We start from the raw sequence: 21,702 nt of genomic DNA on the forward strand, positions 1-21,702 counted from the left end.
ATCAAACCCATTTTTTAAAAATCTGCTTCAACTCAACCACTGGAGAGTAAAGCTTGGTTAAACACAGCTTTTATATTTAAACTGTAAATTTAAAAATATGCAGCATATCTGTAGAGCTTGCTGCTATAGTATATAGGAGTGTACTCTATGACATTGTTTTACAAAGAATAAAGCTTTGTGATGCTGGAGTTAAACATGAGCTGCTGGTAAATAATCAACCACAAGGGATATGACAATGTGGTTAACCAGGTGGAAACCAAATGATATTTTCTGAAAGTATTGAGGAGAACATATAGTATGCCGAAGTTTATTTAAATGGAAACCTCATTGTGCCATTTTTAATCCAAGTGAATGTGATGATGAAAACACTATGGATGGAATACAGTGTACTTCTTTCCCAGGTCATGTAGTCAGAGTGCACACAGTACAACAGCTGTAGGTCAGTGTTGTAACTGACATCCATTCTAGCTGTTACAGCAAAACTGAATTCAAGCAGTAAAATGACTTACCATTGGTTGTATTATAGACTGAGTTGAATCTGCTCAAATCTCAACAATTTAGTGGATGATTTATCATACATATTTGATCAGAATATAAATGTATATATTTATTTCCTTTTCCCTTTCATAAAAAAAGGTGATAATAGTTCAGAAATCATAGGCCCTATTGCATTTTTGTGAGCTGCAAAGTCATGTTAACCAGCAAAATAAAGGATGTGTGTGAGGTGTATGGGTGTCCGTGCCTGCGTGTGCACGTGTGTGTGTGCGTGTGGTAGAACGGGTGGTAGACAGCTTACACAATCCCAACAGCATATCACCTCGTCTGTCAATCAAGCCACAGGGGAGGTGAAGGTTAAGGAGGAGACAGGCACGCTGGCTAATCATTTTGTAATCAGGCGTCAAAACAAAACAAAAAATGTTTATCTGATCAGTGTAGGCGGCTGCCAGAACTGACATGGATGTTTTTTCCCTCCTCTGTCATCATGTCAGACCTAATGGACAGTGGTATGGAGGGGAGTTAATTACTTATGACGATGCTCCCTGCTAATTTCCTATTTATATGGAGTCCCCTTTCTTCTCTGCCATCGGCCAGACAGACAAACTGCTTGGCTGCTGTTTGCATCAGAGCGTAAAGAATATCTGCACCATCTCTGTGCATATCAAACATTATGGGTGCTATTGTCTCTTTCTTTAATAGTTTTTTAAAGCTGTGAACGTGTGGTAGGAGAGATCGCATTGTTCCTCAACATAGGTGGCTCAGATGTAATATCAAATTTGTGTTGAACATTTCAACAAATTGAGACTATATTTTAGTCTGCTTAGTACTTTAAACTTAAAGCCTTAACATTGAATAAATAAATTTTATTTATATAGCACCTTTCAAGATAAAAATCAGTGTTTCACATAAAAACAAAAATAAAATGCAAGACCAAAATAAAATGATATAAGAACATCAAAAAAGTAAATAAAATAAGGCAAAAACACAATAAAATGCTATGCCATTGCTAAATGAAGACCAGTTTAAAAAGATAAGTCTTCAGCTGCTTTTTTAACAAGTCCACTGAGTTCACAGATTGTAGACTGGGGGGCAATGAGTTCCAGAGTGTGGGGGCCACGTGTGGAGTGTGGGGGCCATGACTACAAAGGCTCTGTCACCTTTAGTTTTACAGTGGGTACGGAAAGTATTCAGACCCCTTTAAATTTTTCACTCTTTGTTTCGTTGCAGCCATTTGCCAAAATCAAAAAAGTTAATTTTATTTCTCATTAATGTACACTCAGCACCCCATCTTGACAGAAAAAAACAGAAATGTAGAAATTTTTGCAAATTTATTAAAAAAGAAAAACTGAAATATCACATGGTCATAAGTATTCAGACCCTGTGCTCAGTATTGAGTAGAAGCACCCTTTTGAGATAGTACAGCCATGAGTCTTCTTGGGAATGATGCAACAAGTTTTTCACACCTGGATTTGGGGATCCTCTGCCATTCTTCCTTGCAGATCCTCTCCAGTTCTGTCAGGTTGGATGGTGAACGTTGGTGGACAGCCATTTTCAGGTCTCTCCAGAGATGCTCAATTGGGTTTAGGTCAGGGCTCTGGCTGGGCCAGTCAAGAACGGTCACAGAGTTGTTCCAAAGCCACTCCTTTGTTATTTTAGCTGTGTGCTTAGGGTCATTGTCCTGTTGAAAGGTGAACCTTCGGCCCAGTCTGAGGTCCTGAGCACTCTGGAAGAGGTTTTCTTCCAGGATATCTCTGTACTTGGTCGCATTCATCTTTCCTTCAATTGCAACCAGTCGTCCTGTCCCTGCAGCTGAAAAACACCCCCACAACATGATGCTCCCACCACCATGTTTCACTGTAGGGATTGTATTGGGCAGGTGATGAGCAGTGCCTGGTTTTCTCCACACATACCGCTTAGAATTAACGCCAAAAAGTTCAATCTTGGTCTCATCAGACCAGAGAATCTTATTTCTCATAGTCTGGGAGTCCTTCACGTGTTTTTTGGCAAACTCTATGGAGGCTTTCATGTGTCTTGCACTGAGGAGAGGCTTCCGTCGGGCCACTCTACCATAAAGCCCCGACTTGTGGAGGGCTGCAGTGATAGTTGACTTTGTGGAACTTTCTCCCATCTCCCTACTGCATCTCTGGAGCTCAGCCACAGTGATCTTTGGGTTCTTCTTTACCTCTCTCACCAAGGCTCTTCTGCCACGATTGCTCAGTTTGGCTGGACGGCCAGGTTTAGGAAGAGTTCTGGTCGTCCCAAACTTTTTCCATTAGAGGATTATGGAGGCCACTGTGCTCTTAGGAACCTTGAGTGCTGCAGAAATTCTTTTGTAACCTTGGCCAGATCTGTGCCTTGCCACAATTCTGTCTCTGAGCTCCTTGGGCAGTTCCTTCGACCTCATGATTCTCATTTGCTCTGACATGCACTGTGAGCTGTAAGGTCTTATATAGACAGGTGTGTGCCTTTCCTAATCAAGTCCAATCAGTTTAATTAAACACAGCTGGACTCCAATGAAGGAGCAGAACCATCTCAAGGAGGATCAGAAGAAATGGACAGCATGTGAGTTAAATATGAGTGTCACTGCAAAGGGTCTGAATACTTATGACCATGTGATATTTCAGTTTTTCTTTTTTAATAAATTTGCAAAAATTTCTACATTTCTGTTTTTTTCTGTCAAGATGGGGTGCTGAGTGTACATTAATGAGAAATAAAATTAACTTTTTTGATTTTGGCAAATGGCTGCAATGACACAAAGAGTGAAAAATTTAAAGGGGTCTGAATATTTTCCGTACCCACTGTAAGTCTGATCAGAAGACCTGAAAGTCTGACTGGTGACATATACAGTATGTCAATTTATTTTTTATTAATTTATTTTTTGCAGGGAGACACTCATTTTCTCTCTCATTTTCACACTTAAACACACACTGCCCCATGCAAATCCTCACGCTCTGCTCAGTAGCTTCCATGCCCCTATGTGCTCCATCTTTCCTGATATGGCTTGTGTTCCATGCACTATAATCAGTGCACACTTAACAGTTCAGTGTGAATGAATAATTGCTCAGTATTGACATGATGTTAATCTGTTTACAGAAGAAAAGCATTGAGATGAGACGTGAATGAGTTATCTAAAGTGTAAGTTGATCCTAAAGTAAGAGAGAGACAGACAAAAGGACAAAGGTACTCTCCACTCAGCAATGGCCCAATTTGCACATTGCCAACTAAATCTGATATCTGGATTAAATTGTCACTTATTTTGTCATTTGATTCAAATTAAGTACAATAACTGTTCCAGCAACATTCATTCTGGGTCTGCAGTCTGAGTGTAGCCATCTTGCACCATGTTCTACAGACATTTTACCAATGCTGACTTGCTCAAGGGACTTGCAATTTTATGTAATCTGAGCTATGTTTATTAATGGCTGTTTTTAGAATGTGTTCATTCTATCCTGACAATGAAGCCCTTTTGAATTATTCAAGTAATTCTATTTTTGCTTCTAAATAGAATTGTCTTAATTTTTCTTGTCAATTGTATTCAGGAGGACAGCCGCAGTGAAGCCACTCAACATATCTTCAAAATCCTGGTCATCCATGGTGTAGATGGAGAGGATCCAGTGAATGTATCCATCCTTTTGAAGGCAAGGAGATGTTGCCAGGATGCAGCAGTACTGCCAAAGCTTGTGCGCTGCTTATGGGGCTAATTTATGCTCTCCCCCCAACATTGCACTACACGTTTGAGGTGTTTCAGAAACTTTTCGCAGAACTGGATGTGATCAAGCTTTCCCCAAAAGTACAATCTTTAAAGTTGAAGTTGCTGTCTTAAATACTATCACCATGGCAAGTACTGCACTAACTCAGATGCTGGTACATTGCAGTTTGGTTTTCCATCTTGCAAATGACTGTAACAACAACTTGCAAACACACTAACAGTTCCATTGGACTCTTGTCTTTGTGTTCACCGCAGCTTCTCTTTATATGTACCCTCCACTGTCCGGACACACAGACTTGCAAAAGCCTTCCACAGTTGTGACTCCCCAGAAGACTCTATTGTATATGGTCAAATATGGCAAGGACTTGTAGTTGAAAACAGGACTTGTTTGAAAACTATTTTGCTGTTTGGAAAATGGTTCAATGCAAAAATAATGGATAGATGCAAATATAACTGAAGTTCAATGCTAAGGTGTTGTGTGCCAGTGTGAATATCAGTATCCCTTTCATTTTACACACTTGGCCCCAGTAGTATATAAGGCACTTGACAAAAATCATAGTGTGGGGTTTTAGTGATGTCATGCTTGCACCCTTGTGGAAAATTAGCTCCTATCCTTTGAGTTCAACTTCGCCCTGGCTAATTATCTTTGGGAAGTTGTCTGTGCGAAATAGTTTTTGTGTCAACTAAGGCACCTGGTCTTTCTGTCATTGAGGTTTATTACAGATAAGGGTAAAGAAAAGGTTATTCTGTATATAGAACTGTTAACACCTTTATATATCAATCAAAATGTTTTATTGCATTAAGGTTTTAATGGCATACTTAAAATGCACTAGTGCAGTGCACTAGTCTAGTCCCAGTTTGAATGTTGTAATTGCACTGTTTCAGAGGATTTTTTTTTTTTTTTAATTAAATATTTGAAACATTCCATTTGAGAACACAAACACATCTTTGCAATATTTACTGACAAATAAATAACTGTTTTGACTTTGTTATGGTATAATACTTGGAGACAAACACATTGGGCAAGGGTGGGAGTGGGTGGGTGAGGTACTAATATGGATTTGACCAAGCATTGAAGAGGCGCTGGATATTAATGTTGCTAATTCTAAAAAGTGTTGCTATTTAGATTTATGCTTGTGTCAGTACTACCTAGCGCTGTCAGGTTAAAACCTCATCTCCTGTTGTTTTTGTTATGTAATATACCCGGTAATGCTTCCTTTTACAGTCCCCTAATTACTAAGAATTTATTTGGTAAATAAAGGTATGTGATGCAGTATGTGATGGAAAACTACCATCTGTAACAGGTAGGTAAATACAGTGTAACTACAGATGAAGTACACATCCACATCCTTTGTAATGTTTATCTCTTTTCCATGCATTCAACACAAACGTGTACCATGTAAGTTCTCTCACATTACTAAGTAAAACACAACTATTTACTAGGTAAGTGAGCTGAAACTGGACTGTAAAAGAAAGTCTCATCTGTTTCCCAGAAATTACCGCATTCTTCCCACATCCTTTGTAATATGTTTGTCACTTTTCCATGCATTCAACACAAATGCTGAGGCTCGCACTTCTGGTGCGCCTAAACTCTTTTAGGACAGCTTGGTATCAAATAGCTGCAAATAGTTGAGTTATTACCAACATAATCCAGTTACAACTGAAAGGCACTTGATGGGTAACAATGGAGGTTTTTCTTAGTATTTCATCTGTAGTTTGTATTTACCTACTTGTTACAGATGGTAGTTACCCATCACATACTGTAAGTTTCCCTTTATTTACCAAGTAAATTCTTAGTAATTAGGCGACTGTAAAAGGAAGCGTTACCGGTCCAAAGACGTTTTACTTAGGCAAGTGAATATTGAGTTACAATAGTCCAGGCGAGATGAAATAAAAGGGTAAATAACAATCTCCATCTCAGATTTATATACCATAGGAACAAATTTACTAATGTTTCTTAACTGATAAAAACAAGAACGAACCAGACCATTAACATGCATAACCATTAACAGTTGCCCATCAAAGGTCACAGCCAGGTTTCTAATCATTGTTTTAATATAAGAAGTGAGCAAGCCTAAATTTGCCAACAACCGGAGGGACCAAGCTGGCTGAAGCACAAATAAGGATGCCAGTTTTATCCTCATTTAGCTGAATAAAATTATCCAGCAACCATGACTTTATGCCGTTCAGACAATTTTGTAGGATTGACAATTTAGAGACACACTGAGGTTGGTAGTAAAAAGTTGAATACTGTCAGCGTAACAAAGAGATGCCATTAAACAATCTCAAGGAAGCAAATGAAACAAAAACAAAATAGGGCCAAAAACAGAAAGCTGAGGAACAATGCTGTTCATGTCTTTGTTAGAGGTTAGATATAGCAAAAAAAACAAAAAAAAAAAAACTTCTATGTGAGAGGTATTAAGTGAACCAGTCAAGGGCTGTATCAGATATTCCCACCCAATGGCTCACTATCTGGATCAACACAGAATGATCCCCAGTATCAAAGGCTGAACTTAGATCCCGCTAAAAACTGACGGATCTAGGCTGGGTTTTTTTTTTTTTTAAAAGAAAGAATTACAGCATTTTTAATATAAGCTGGGACTCTCTACGGGCGGCTGTGGCTCAGGAGATAGAGCAGGTTAACCATGAACCAGACGGTTAGTGGTTCAATCCTTGGCTTCTCTGGTCCAAAGGCAGACACTGAACCCCAAGATGCCCCCCCCCCCACTGGTGTATGAATGTGTGAGTGAGTAGGTGAATGGAGAAATACTGTAAAAGCGCTTTGACTGCACTTGAGTGTAGAAAAGTGCTATACAAGTATAATACCATTTATCTCAGTGAGCAGTTAATTATTGAAAGAACAGAAGGCTAGTGGTTTTAAGCAGTGGAGTTCGGATGACATCCAAAGAACATGATCTTGTATTCATAATGTCAACTAATTTGAGAGACAACTAAGATATATAGGTGTAAAATATTGAGGGTTGTATGTATATACATTATTATTAAAAAAAAACTGGCAGCAGCAGGTCGCGCAAGAGAGACAATATTGGTAATGGTATCAAATAACAGTTTGGGATTTCGCTTTGAAAAATAAGCAGCTCTAGAATCTTTGACCATGTTGTTAAAATCACTTAAAAGATCTAGCCGTGTTTTCATAGGACAAATTCTTGTCAAGAATTTCATGACAGTGTTCACTAAAAGAATTAACTAGAAAATCAACATTGTTGTCCACTGTTAGAGATCATTTAAAAAAATGTCAGCAGAGTTATTGTTTAGAATGCGAGAACTAATGAAACGACGAAGAGGACAGGAATCAAGATTGAAAGTCAAATTAAGTGATTACAAAGAAAAAACTTCCTCAACGCAGGTATCTGAAATATTTAGACCCAGACTAAAAATTAAGTACAGAGTAAGTCTATGCCCTTTGTCATGTGTGGGACTAGACTTCTTTTTCTTTCGGCTGCTCCCTTCAGGGGTCACCACAGCGAGAGAAGAAAAAAGGATTTTAAATTCCATTCTGGATTTTACAGGGAGCCAGTGAAGAGAAGCTAATATAGGAGAAATGTGATGTCTCTGGCTAGTTTTTGTCAGGACTCTGGCTGCAGCATTCTGGATTAACTGGAGGCTTTTTATGGAGATACTGGGACATCCAGATAGTAATGAGTTACAGTAATCTAGCCTTGAGGTAACAAATGCATGGACTAGTTTTTCTGTGCCATTTTGAAACAGGATGTTCCTAATTTTGATAATGTTGCGCAGGTGAAAGAAGGCAGTTCTAGAGATTTGTTTTATGTGTGAGTTAAAGAACATGTCCTGATCAAAAATAGCTCAGTAGTGCTGGAGGCCAGGTCTATACCATCTGAGGTTTTAGGCCCAAATACAATAACTTCTGTTTTCTCTGAATTTAAAAGTAGAAAGTTACTGGTCATCCGAGCCTTTATGTCAGTTAGACATGCTTGAAGTCTGGTTAACTGGTTTGTGTTAACAGGTTTCATAGATAGATACAGCTCAGTGTCATCTGCATAGTAATTAATAGTAATAGTAATAGTAGTGGTAATTAATAGAGTGCTTCCTAATGACATTGCCTAAAGTACGCATGTACAGGGTGAACAGAATCTGTCCTAGCACAGAGCCTTATGTCCATAACTACAGTGCCCTCCACAATTATTGGCACCCCTGATTAAGATTGGATTTTAAGCTTCTAATAAATTCATTTTCTTTTTAAAAGTAGAACCAAAATTCAGAAAAAAAGAGAAAAATCCAACCTTTAATTGAAGTACAATTATTCTGAGACTGGAGCATGTGACTGGTATCAGAGGAACAGCATTAAAATGATTGCAATCCTATTTATCGGACAGATTCCAGTTTGTTCATGTCCATGATGAACCTTCCACACGAACAAAAGTTAGTTATGGAGTTCCACAAGTCTCTGTGCTAGGACAGATTCTGTTCACCCTTCCTTTAGGCCATGTCATTAGGAAGCACTCTATTAATTACCATTACTATTACTATTACTATTAATTACTATGCAGATGACACTCAGCTGTATCTATCTATGAAACCTGTTAACACAAACCAGTTAACCAGACTTCAAGCATGTCTAACTGACATAAAGGCCTGGATGACCAGTAACTTCCTACTTTTAAATTCAGAAAATACAGAAGTTATTATATTTGGACCTAAAAACCTCAGAAATAACTTTTCTAAAATTAGAGCTACTTTAGATGGCATAGCTCTGGCCTCCAGCACTACTGTGAAAAACCTTTTTATTATTTAGTTATTTTTGACCAGGACATGTTCTTTAACTCACACATAAAACAAATCTCTAGAACTGCCTTCTTTCACCTGCGCAACATTGCCAAAATTAGGAACATCCTTTCTCAAAATGATGCTGAAAAACTAGTCCATGCATTTGTTACCTCAAGGCTAGATTACTGTAACTCATTACTATCTGGATGTCCCAGTATCTCCATAAAAAGCCTCCAGTTTACCCAGAATGCTGCAGTCAGAGTCCTGAGAAGAACTAGCAAGAGACATCATATTTCTCCTGTATTAGCTTCTCTTCACTGGCTCCCTGTAAAATCCAGAATAGAATTTAAAATCCTTCTTCTCACATACAAATCCTTTTATGATCAAGCTCCTTCATACCTTAAAGACCTCATAATACCATATTATCCCAATAGAGCACTTCGCTCTCAGGGTGCAGGTCTACCTGTGGTTCCCAGAGTTTCCAAAAGCAGAATGGGAGGCAGAGCCTTTAGCTATCAAGCTCCTATCCTGTGGAACCAGCTCCCAGTCTGTGTTCAGGAGGACAGTCTCTGTACTTTTAAGGCTAGACTTAAAACCTTCCTCTTTAACAAAGCAACCATCAGTGCACCGAGCTCCCCTACCCTTCCCTTCCCCTCTCTTCCTCTCCTCCCCCCTCACATGTATATTCCACCATTGAATGTCACTAACCTTGTGCTTTTTCTCTCCCCTAGTTTGTGCTCTCTCCCTCTCTCTCTGTCTCTCTGCACCTTCTGCAGGTGTCCCTGATCCTGGAGCTGTATATTGCTGATGTGCAGTTACTGGCCCCACCAACCTGCAGTGTCTATTTGTTGTTTATTGTTGCTGTTCTTTTCTCTCTGCTCTATCCACTCACCCCAACCGGTTGAGGCAGATGGCCGCCCAAACTGAGCACGGTTCTGCTGGAGGTTTTTTCTTCCGTTAAAGGGAGTTTCTCCTCTCCACTGTCGCCAAGTGTGTGCTCATAAGGGATTTGTTGGGTTTTTAGTTTTTGTAAAGTGCCTTGAGAGGATTTGTATTGTGATTTGGCGCTGTACAAATAAAATTGAATTGAATTGAATTGACATCAGCCTAGCCTCCACTACTCTTTCCCATAACTTCATTGTGTGACTCATCAGCTTTATTCCTCTGTAGTTTCCACAACTCTGCACGTCTCGCTTGTTCTTAAAGATGTGCACCAGTACACTTCTCCTCCATTCCTCAGGCATCCTCTCACTCTCCAAGATCTTGTTAAGTAGCCCAGTCAAAAACTGTACTGCCACCTCTCCTAAACACTTACATACCTCCACAGTTATGTCGTCAGGACCAACTGCCTTTCTATTCTTCATCTTCTTCCTCTTCGCCTTCCTCACTTCATCCTTACTGATCTTTGCTACTTCCTGCTCCACAACAGTCACCTCTTCTACTCTGTGCTCTCTGACATCTCAGAATCAGAATCAGAATCAGAATGAGCTTTATTGCCAAGTGTGTGAGCACACACACACAAGGAATTTGTTTAGGTACAGGGGGGGTACTCCAGTGCAAACAGACATAGATACAAATGCTACAAGGGGTAAAAACAGTAAACATAAATGCTACAGAAACAAATGCTATAAAAAACTAAAAAAAAAAAGCACAGATAACCTGAAGACAGAATGTAAGGGGAACTAGGTGGTGTGCAAAGAGCAAAAGGTGCCAGTGACATAGTGCATAGTGCAGGTGGTAGGAGGGAATGGTGGAGAGCTATGAGTTTAAGAGTTGGATGGCCTGAGGGAAGAAGCTTCCTTTGTGCCGGGCTGTCTTGATGTTTGGAGCTCTGAAGCGCCGTCCAGAGGGTAAGAGCTGGAAGAGGTGGTGGCTCGGGTGGGTGGCATCCAGAGTGATTTTCTGAGCTCTTTTTCTCACTCTGGAGGTGAACAGGTCTTGGAGAGTGGGTAGGGGAACACCGATGATCTTCTCAGCAGTCCGAACTGTTCTCTGAAGTCTTAGGATGTCTGATTTAGAGGCGGAACTAAACCAGACAGTGATGGAGGAGCACAGGACAGACTCGATGACCGCTGAGTAGAACTGGTTCAGCAGCGTCTGTGGAAGGTTGAACTTCTTCAGCTGGCGCAGGAAGTACAACCTCTGCTGGGCCTTCTTCATGATGGAGTCGATGTGGAAGTTCCACTTCAGGTCCTGAGAGATGGTGGTGCCCAGGAACCTGAATGACTCCACTAGTGCCACAGTGCTGTTCATAATGGTGAGAGGGGGGTGGGTGGGGGCATTTCTCCTGAAGTCCACAGCCATCTCCACTGTTTTGAGCGTGTTTAGCTCCAAGTTGTTGTGACTGCACCAGCAAGCCAGCTGCTTGGAGAGGAGTCACGGGAGGTGCAGTTGTTTGTGTAGAGGGAGAAGAGCAGTGGGGACAGAACACACCCCTGGGGGGCGCCGGTGCTGATGGTGCGGGAGCCAGAAGTAAATTTCCCCATCCTCACTAGCTGTTGCCTATCCATCAGGAAGCTTGTAATCCACTGACAGGTAGAGTCAGGAACGGAGAGCTGGGAGAATTTATTCTGGAGGAGTGATGGGATGATGGTGTTGAATGCCGAGCTGAAGTCCACAAACAGAATCCTTACATAAGTCCCTGGTTTGTCCAGATGTTGCAGGATGTAGTGCAGCCCCATATTGACTGTATCATCCACGGACCGATTGGATCGGTAGGCAAACTGCAGGGGGTCCAGGAAGGGTCCAGTGACGATCTTCAGGTGGGCCAACACCAGTCTTTCAAAGGACTTCATGACCACAGATGTCAGAGCCACTTGTCTGTAGTCATTGAGTCCCGTGATTTTTGGCTTCTTGGGGATGGGAATGATGGTGGAGCGTTTGAAGCATGCAGGGACTTCACACAGCTCCAGTGATCTGTTGAAGATCAGAGAGAAGATGGGAGCCAGCTGGTCAGCACAGGTTCTGAGGCATGATGGTGAAACCCCATCTGGTCCTGGTGCTTTCCTTCCCTTCTGCTTCCTGAAGAGCCGACACACATCGTCCACACTGGTCTGAAGTGTTGGAGCGGGGGAGAGGGGGTTGATGGTTGGAGGTGTTAATGGTTGCTCTGGAGGACAATCAGAGCGGGTGGGGGGTGATTCAAATCTGCAATAGAACTCGTTCAGATCGTTCACCAGGGTTTGATTGCCTATTGAGGAGGGGGATGGAGTCCTATAGTTGGTTATTGTCCTCAGGCCTCTCCACACTGAAGCAGTGTCGTTATCTGTAAACTGGTTTTCCAGCTTTTTGGAGTAGCTCCTCTTAGCTGCTCTGATCTCCTTATTCACTGTGTTCCTGGCCTGATTATACAAGACCCGATCACCACTTCTGTAGGCATCTCCTTTGGCTTTACAAAGCTGTCTGAGTTTTCCAGAGAACCACGGTTTGTCGTTGTTGTATCTTAAGAAGGTCCGGGTGGGAATGCACATGTCCTCACAGAAACTGATGTAAGATGTAACAGAGTCCGTGAGTTCGTCCAGGTTTGTGGCAGCAGCTTCAAAAACACTCCAGTCAATGCATTCAAAGCAGGCTTGTAGGTCCTGCTCTGTTTCCCTGGTCCATCTCTTCACAGTTCTCACTACAGGCTTAGCAGATTTGAGCTTTTGCCTGTATGTTGGTATGAGGTGGACCAGACAGTGGTCAGAGAGTCCTAAAGCTGCTCTGGGGACGGCGTGATATGCATCCTTTATTGTGGTGTAGCAGTGGTCCAGAATATTGCCCTCCCTGGTGGGGCACTTGATGTGCTGCTTGAATTTGGGCAGTTCGTGGCTCAAGTGTGCTTTATTAAAGTCTCCGAGGATGATTAAAACAGAGTCCGGGTGTTGATGCTCTTCCTCATTCATCAACTTTTCAAAGTATTCCTTCCATCTTTCCATCACACTCGTGGCACCTGTCAACACATTTCCATCAATGTCCTTAATCACCCTAACCTGCTGCACATCCTTCCCATCTCTGTCTCTCTGCCTCGCCAACCTGTACAAATCCACCTCTCCCTCCTTAGTGTCCAACCTATCATACAAATCCTCATACGCCCTTTGTTTGGCCTTTGCCACCTCTACATTCACCTTACGCTGCATCTCCCCATACTCCTGTCTGTTCTCTTATGTCCTCTCAGTGTCCCACTTCTTCTTAGCTAACCTTTTCCTCTAACATATTCCTGAACTTCCTCATTCCACCACCAAGTCTCCTTATCTGCTTTCCTCTTTCCAGATGACACACCAAATACCCTCCTACCTGTCTCCCTGTAGCTGTCCAGTCATCTGGAAGAACCTCCTGACCTCCCAGAGCCTGTTTCAGCTCCTCCCTGAAACCCACACAACACTCTTCCTTTTTCAACTTCCACCACTTGGTCCTCTGCTCTGCCCTTGCGTTCCTCACCACCAGAGTCATCCTACACACCACCATCCTATGCTGTCTGGCTACACTCTCCCCAGGCAGTACTTTACAGTCACTGATCTCTTTCAGGTTGAAATGTCTGCACAAGATGTAATCAACTTGTGTGCTCCTGCCTCCACTCGTATATGTCACCCTATGTTCCTCCGTTTTCTGGAAAAATGTGTTCACTACAGCCATTTCCATCCTTTTTGTGAAGTCTACCACCATCTGTCCTGAATTCCTGCATACCAGACTTACCCATCACTTCCTCGTCACCTCTGTTTCCCTCACCAACATGTCCACTGAAGTTTGCCCCAGTCACCACTCTCTCACCACTAGGAATACCCTGAATCACCTCATCCATCTGCCTCCAGAATTTCTCCTTCTAACTCACATCCTACCTGTGGGGCATAACCACTGACAACATTCAGCATCACACCTTCAACTTCCAGCTTCAGACACATCACCCTATCTGACACTCTCTTCACCTCCAGAACATTCCTAGCAAAACCCTCTTTCAGGATAACTCCTACTCCTTTCCACACCATTAAAAAACAGCTTGAACCCTGATCCTAATCTGTAGGCCTTTCTACTATTCCACCTGGTCTCCTGCACACACAAGATATCCACCTTTCTTCTCTCCATCATATCAGCCAACTCTCTAGTTTTCCCTGACAAAGTCCCTACATTCAAAGTCCCTACTCTAAGTCCTACACTCCTGCCCTTCCTCTTCTCTCTTTGCCTACAAACACACCTTCCTTCTCTCCTTCTTCAACCAAGAGTAATCCAATTTCCACTGACACCCTGTAAGTCAACAGCACCAGTGGTGGTCACTGTTAACCCGGGCTGCGATCCAGAATGGAAGTCATATTTGTGATTCGCATGTTTGATTTGGCTTAAATTTTACGTGCCCTTCCTGACACAACCCTCTGCATTTACCCGGACTTGGGACCGGCACATGAAGACACTGGATTTTGCCCCCTTGTGGTTGCATTGCTCCCCTATGGTTGCATTGCACTCCATAATACTGATAAAATTTCTCGAGATCAGCATCATCATCACCAGTAATAATCAGCCTGCACTGTAAACCCAGATAAGTTGATTGTACTTAAACCATTTGAGGCAAGTGATTGCCTCAAATGGTAATCGACAGTCAAAAAAGTTAATTTGTTTAAGTATAGTCAACTTAAATGCAAAACAGTCAGAACGTAATATTTTTAAGTCATATACACTTAAATGGTTTAAGTAATCTACAGTCAAAAATTAATTTGTTTAAGTAGTGTATTTTAAGTCAAATACACTTAAAACTATATTTGTATTAAAATAAATGGGATAGGAAACTTCCAATTCAATGACCACACAACACAGTACATTTTTTTTTTTTTATTGAAACACAACAAAGCAACAAATATCATTGATAATGATGCTCTTCATGAACTATGAGATCTAAAACCAGTTTTCAAACACAAGCTTTAAACCAAAAACAGTAAGAACTGGTTATCAAATTATCAAAATGTTTTGTGTTTTTTTTCCACCAGTTACTACAGTATATTCTTCCTTTTTGCTGCAGACATTTTCTCTCACAATCACTTTGAAATACCCAATTAGTAGTAGGTCCTATCTGACCTGTCTTCATCTTGAAAATTTCCATCAAGCTTGGACACAAGCCATCAAGCACACCAAATAATTCCTCTTTAAGGTTTCTTCCAACAACCCTGTTAAACTCCAAGTAAACCTGAAAAATGCAAAACAAGCCAGATTTTGTCATACAGGCAAAGTTACTTATAACACAAATGAACCTCTCTGAACATGTTGTCCAAGTATGTATTGAATGTAAGAAAAAACACATATTCAAAGGAAACTTCCACAAACCTGGCTTTCTGTGAAAAGGGCTGGCCAGCGTCGGACCATCTGGCTAATGTCAGGCTCATCCTTTACATCCTCATCTCTTCTAAGGGCAAAAGTGATGTCCATGTTCGTTCTAAAAAAGGAATCAATTGTTTTTTGGTTTTTTTTTTAACTATTGTTGCCAAATCTTATGTGGAACAACATAAGTTGAGAGCTACTGTTTGTATGCTTTGGAGTTAACCTCAAATTTACATATTCAAATGCACACATTTCTAACTAGAAACATTTCAGTGGTTTCTAATTTGTAATACTTGAACATAGAAAACAAGTCACCAAGTTCACCAAGAAAATGGTGTCTTCTTAACTGCAGTCAACTGCTGATTATAATAGTCCAAACTCATGAAAAACTGAAAAATGCAAATTACATTTTTTTCAACAGCATGTTACTGCATATAACTCCCAGGCAGAAAACACGTTCATCAAAGGAGAAGGTAAATTGCAAAAAAGACCCAATTTACTTCTTGAAAATAAGAAAAAGGCGCAATTTTCTCAGAATCCACCAAGAAGCAAGCCCAGACTAGTCTTGAGTCTTGAACCAATCACAACCTAGAAAGTGCTGCAGTGCTGAAAACAGGGGTGTGGTCGTAGGTAAAACTTTAGTTGAGTACACCTAGTGATTGTCTCATATACTCATACTATTTAAGTAATGCGATAAAACTAATTTTTTTAAGTGACATTTACTCAAACTGTTTACATAGAAACAACTTTTGTGTTAACAGTGTGGACAACTTCAATGTAGAAGATAAAAAATTTAAAAAGTAAAAACTAAAGTCATTTAAAAAGGAGCTGTTTAGACCAGGGGGCCGATAAATTAATACACAAATAAAGGCGTTTTTCCCTCCAACTTTAACTACTAGGAGTTCAAAGGTGGAAAACTGTACTCCACAAGTAAAACAGCTCCTGAACACCACTGCAAGTCATCCTCTTCTGCCAGACATCCGAGACTGGCTGCTATACGAGTACCCATCTGGACAGAGTTTAATGATTTCCGTTAAGAATAGAAAGTCTAGTTTCTTAACACTAATAAAATCATTCAAAATGAATGATTTGTGTGGGACAGAGTGAGTGTTTAGGAGCATAATCACCATTGTTGTAAGTGTTGGAATATTCATAGCGGCAGCACAGGGCAGGTTGCACAGAAACTGCAGGTTAGCTCCAGATTCTGGTTAATGCCACAAACTACAGGAATGGAGACCAACTGACCTGGAGAAACAGGATGAGCTGGCGTCAGGTAGCATGACCTGGAGTATCAATCCATGGATAGGAATGGAAAGTTCCAGATGGGTGGGTACATCAGAAAGAAATCAGACAGATGCAAGTGAGGTTGCTTCCTAGCAAAACCACACTTCCACAACAATTTCACTTGTATCCCAGTCCTTCTTCCTCTCTTTCTCCTGCAGGGTTGATGACAAAAAGAATTCCACAGAACTCCAGCAGAGATATCTGCAGTTGGACCAAACTTGGTAGCAGGGTAGCATAGAACACAGGCAGAAAGGGTCAGAAAACACACAGTCTATGAAGGCCAGTAACAGCTGAAGTGAAGCCCAACACAGGTGCCATCACACTGGAATTGGGCACTGGTCTTCAGTTGTGACACCAGTTGTCTCACACCTTAAAAAAAGCTCTTTGATTGGCAGGCATTTGCAGTGGTTGCCACTGAAGAGAAGCCTTTCTTTCATCATGCGTGAGTGACACTTCATTTTTTTTTCACTTTAACTGCACTCATGTTGAAACATTCATGCCAATAATTCCCATTTCATGTAATCCACAAGTTTTTTCTCTGTTCGGATTATTTTAAACTCTTAAACTCAACAAACTCTTAAACAAGCTAACTGATAATCAGACATATGAAAGATGGATGGTAGGGTTAGTTGTACATGTGTTCTACTTCTGATACTGCCCACATGTCAAAATCTCCCTCATTAACACACTGAATCACACATTACTTTTTAATTATTAGACCAGTGCTGTTGCATGGCAGTTCACTTTAGTATGTGTATAAATAGATAAACATGAGGTGGATTTTAAAGCTTTATGAATAATGTGCTTTATAAATGTAGTTTCAATATGAATAGATACATTATAAACAGAAATAAATTGTCACTAAAATGTAAATAAATTAATGACAATGTCTTGTACACTATATATCCATCAATTCAGTTATTATATAAAATTTATACATTATTATACAAGTATCACTTATAAATTTCTTTCAACCAGATCTAAGTCTCTACCTCACAGCTGCCTCTGAAACCCATAGAACCCTTCCTTAAACCCTTTTACATATTTATATGTTATCCTAATGGTAGCACTGGGCATGTTTAATACTGTTACTGGGCCTGATATATGTGGAAGGGCCAAAAGTGAAGAGGGACATTTTATACTTGGCCATCAATCTGACCAGGATCTGTAGGCACTAGTGGATATGGTGGTAATTCATTTTAAAGTGGGCTCAGTGGGCTATGAGGGGCCCTAAGGGGTGGTGATGGGTCCTCAACCTATGATTGAGATCCTGAAAGTGGAGCTGTTTTATGGGATTCTTAATATAGAGGGGCAGGCACTGCCATAGATGTCAGTGTCAGTGAAAGAGAGGGGCAAAAGGCTAGTCGGGGCTGACCTCTAAGAGGGGCAATAATTAACCAGAAGTTGAGAATTTTTAGCTGTCTGAATTGATGTGTTCTGTATACAGTACACACCAGGAGAAGACAAAAACAAGTATTTCACCACCAGGTTGAGGAGCTCTAAGCTGTCTAGGTGTATACAGAGTCTTAAATGATTTATATTGGTCATCTATCTTTGATTGAATGGGAAGTGGTGACATCAATATAGCTTGCAGGTCATAGATATAAATGAGAATACACAGACAGGTATGCCCGCAGTGTCACCTCACAGTCCATAGGACTAATAATCAATGTTTCTGCCACAGACTCTCTGGAAAACCAGAGTCTGAAGTTAACAACACTACTTTGTGGGTCTAAACCATGGGTCTATGAGGGCTGGATTCTTTCAGAAATTGCTCTTAGGAATCAAGAAATGCTGCATACTATTCTATGGGAGCATTCTCCCTGCATATTAACAATGTATCCAATGTGTGAGGTACACAATAACAGCGCTAGCAGACCCCATTTGCATTGTTGTGTGAACAACAAATGTAATTGATTACAATATTGCTTATTGTATTTTTGAGAAAAGAGATGTCCCCAGAGAGAAGTTGAGGTGGTTGAGGCAATCACATCCTTAAATTTATCTTTTTTCAACCTTTCTGTGACTGTGGAGGTATAATCAAATGTCACTTAGTTCTTCACTGAAAAAGTATATTTGCCCTCTTGGTTCCCCAGTTCAAAGGTGCACCATGACTCACTCATTATCACTCAGCACTCAACTCAATTTGCATCTCACTCCACTCAAATCAAACCCAGTCATTCCATAAAAGGAAAAATTCTGCATGTGTTTCTACTTTTAACCTAAACCATAGCTTTACATCCCAAAGAATATTAGTTACATATTGTAGCCCAAGATTCTGCCCTCTAGGCTATTGCTATGAGTCCAATACCATCCTCATACTAGTGCACTGAGGAAAATATTGTCTACAGCCACCAAGGACTACTCAGCTGAATAGAGTGTATGAGTTACATACGCATTACTACATACATGTGGTGGTACAGATGGGATTTTCCCAAAAAGAACCACTTTTTATTTCAGCTAGATCAGGGACCAGTGGGGTCCAAAGCCCAGAAGGCTGTGACACATACCTAAAGAAAAATCCTTGTGGATTGTGTGCTGGATTGTGGGCTTGCCCACAGTGAAGGAGGAGGACTGCATGCATGTTCCAAGCTTTTCAGCACACATCCCTGGGAAACACCTAAAAACACAGTGGAGAGGGAACATTACACAAAAAGGGACAAAAAAACATGGGCAAGTCCAAGGAGCCACCAGCACACCAGCTGGTGGGTGGCTGCCACTGGGCTGCCTATCAAGCAGCCAACCCCAAAGCCTCCCACCTGTCTACGCCTGAAAACTAAATGACAGGGCGGGTGCTATCTTGACTCTTCAGCCCCTGTTGTTGCAGTCCCCATCCCAACTACACTGCTCAAAGCCACACTGCCATTAAGTCTTGTCTTGATCCAGGAGTCTTGGGTAGTTATAGACCAATATCTAGCCTACTTTTTATGTCCAAAATCCTTGAAAAAGCTGTTGCTAAGCAGCTATGTGACCACTTATACACAAATGAACGATTTGAAGATTTTCTGTAAAGATTTAGAGCACTTCATAGTACACACTAGATGTGTTTATGCCCGATTTCATGCTCGATTTTCCCCCTCCATTGATCATGCAGACATTGCCCGATTCCAATTCCGAATTGATTATTTGTCTAAACAATCCTCGTGTGTGATTATTTTACTATTGATCGGGTTGGAGACTCAATTGTGAATATCAAACGTGATATTTACGATTCCTTATCGAGGAAGCTTTAAGGGGAATACCCACAAAAGCCACTGAGAGATTGAGCAGCCCGGGAAATGTCACCACTTGGCCGTTAGTGGGTCACCATGTCATGCACCTTTACGCCTCGCAAACATGATAGCAAATCAAAACAAAACCAACGGCAAATGGAGCATTGAAAGGACATGCTTGTATATGCCAACAACATGTAATTGCTACGATATTAATGTACTGTGCAAGACATAACGTTACTACAATAGGGCCGCGTGACGGGGGAAACCATCACTTGTTCCACAGGAATAACTATAGGCCAGACGCGCAGCCATATCCCAGCCATTAAGAAAATGCGCTGGTAGTCATCGCGCAAACAGACACATTTCCATCCACACAAACATACATAAACATTGCCATTATAACTCACCTCTGTCATAGCATCCTTGCCGGTCACAAACACCTATTATAGGGCATCAAGGGTGCACACTTGCTGCTCTTTCTACATAATTATCGCCATAATTTTAAGCATTCTCAAACATTTTTTCTCATAACACGCACCTCACTCCATTCACGGGTCCTTGGTTCCAACCCTTAAAAACGTAATTTCTGTATATATAAAGTCCAAGCACATCATCACAGGACATGACATCAGGGGTTTAGAGGCTTTAAAAGACACCTCATTCAACGGAGAAGAGAAGAGTCGACAATTGTGTAAGAGGGGGTAACGGAGAGGTCAATGAAAGACTTTTTTTTTTTTTTTGCTCATTTTTGCACCTTTGTGAGTGCGTCTCAGACAAGTCAAGGAAGAACTGTGTATTTTTTTTTGTTTTGTTGTTTATGCACAGATTGGAAGTGTGCTTTTAGTGTAAATATTGTAAAAAGATACTCTAGATACTCAAGCTACGGTGTCTGAGGAATCGCCGTATTACAAATGGCAGGTGTGTGGTCTCCCGGTCTTGATGAATTCTCCAGTGTGTACGTTCTGAGGATTATAATATTAAAAATTGGCTGAAACTGTCCTTACGTCTTTGGTCTCCCATGGTTTGTAAAATCGGTGAAGATTTTAATATCGTCTAGTGTGTCCCCAGTCTTAGGCAATGTTATTAGGAAGCACTCTATTAATTACAATTGCTATGCAGATGACACTCAACTGTATCCATCTATGAAACCCAATGACATAAACCACTTACCATACTTGAAGCATGTCTAAAGGACATAAAGGCATGAATGACCAGTAACTTTCTACTTTTAAATTCAGAGAAAACAGAAGTTATTGCAGTTGGGCCTAAAAACATCAGACTTAAAACCTCATACAAAGCTTATAGTTGAGGCTGGTTCAGGTGACTGTCAACCACCCCTTAGTCATGTTACTATAAAGCTAGACTGCCTGAGGACTCTCCATCGGTGCACTGAACCCCGAGTGAGTGTGAGCATATGTGGTTGTCTGTCCATATGTGGCCTTGTGATGGACTGGTGACTGTACCTCTGCCTTTTAACCCAAAAAGAACTGGGATAGGCTCCATGAGGGGCGTCTCTCCATCCTGCCCTCTCTCTGCATTTGTTGTTTCCCCCACAGTTGCTCCTGGGGAGGAATTTGGTTTTTAGAACCATTAATGCATACGGTAGACTATCTCCTCCTCTCAGGCTAGTGAGTCATTCAATCATTCCCCCACTAAGCATTTTTTGAGGGGTGTTCATAGGCAGTACTTAAATATGTGCTTCCTCGCATCATAATGACATCTCATTCCATTTTTGCGTGCACTTGTAGGCAGAGGTAGCAAGAGTACTCACATTCTATACTTAAGTAGAAGTACAGATCTTCTTCTTTTCCTTTTGGCTGCTCCCTTTCAGGGGTCGCCACAGAAACTCATCTGCCTCCATTTAACTCTATCCTCTGTATAAGTAGAAGTACAGATACTTGTGTGAAAAAAGACTGGTAAAAGTATAAGTACTGACTCAACTCCTTTACTCAAGTAAAAGTAAGA

Source organism: Mastacembelus armatus, chromosome 3 (genome assembly GCF_900324485.2).
Source record: "Mastacembelus armatus chromosome 3, fMasArm1.2, whole genome shotgun sequence".
In the NCBI taxonomy this organism is placed as follows: domain Eukaryota; kingdom Metazoa; phylum Chordata; class Actinopteri; order Synbranchiformes; family Mastacembelidae; genus Mastacembelus; species Mastacembelus armatus.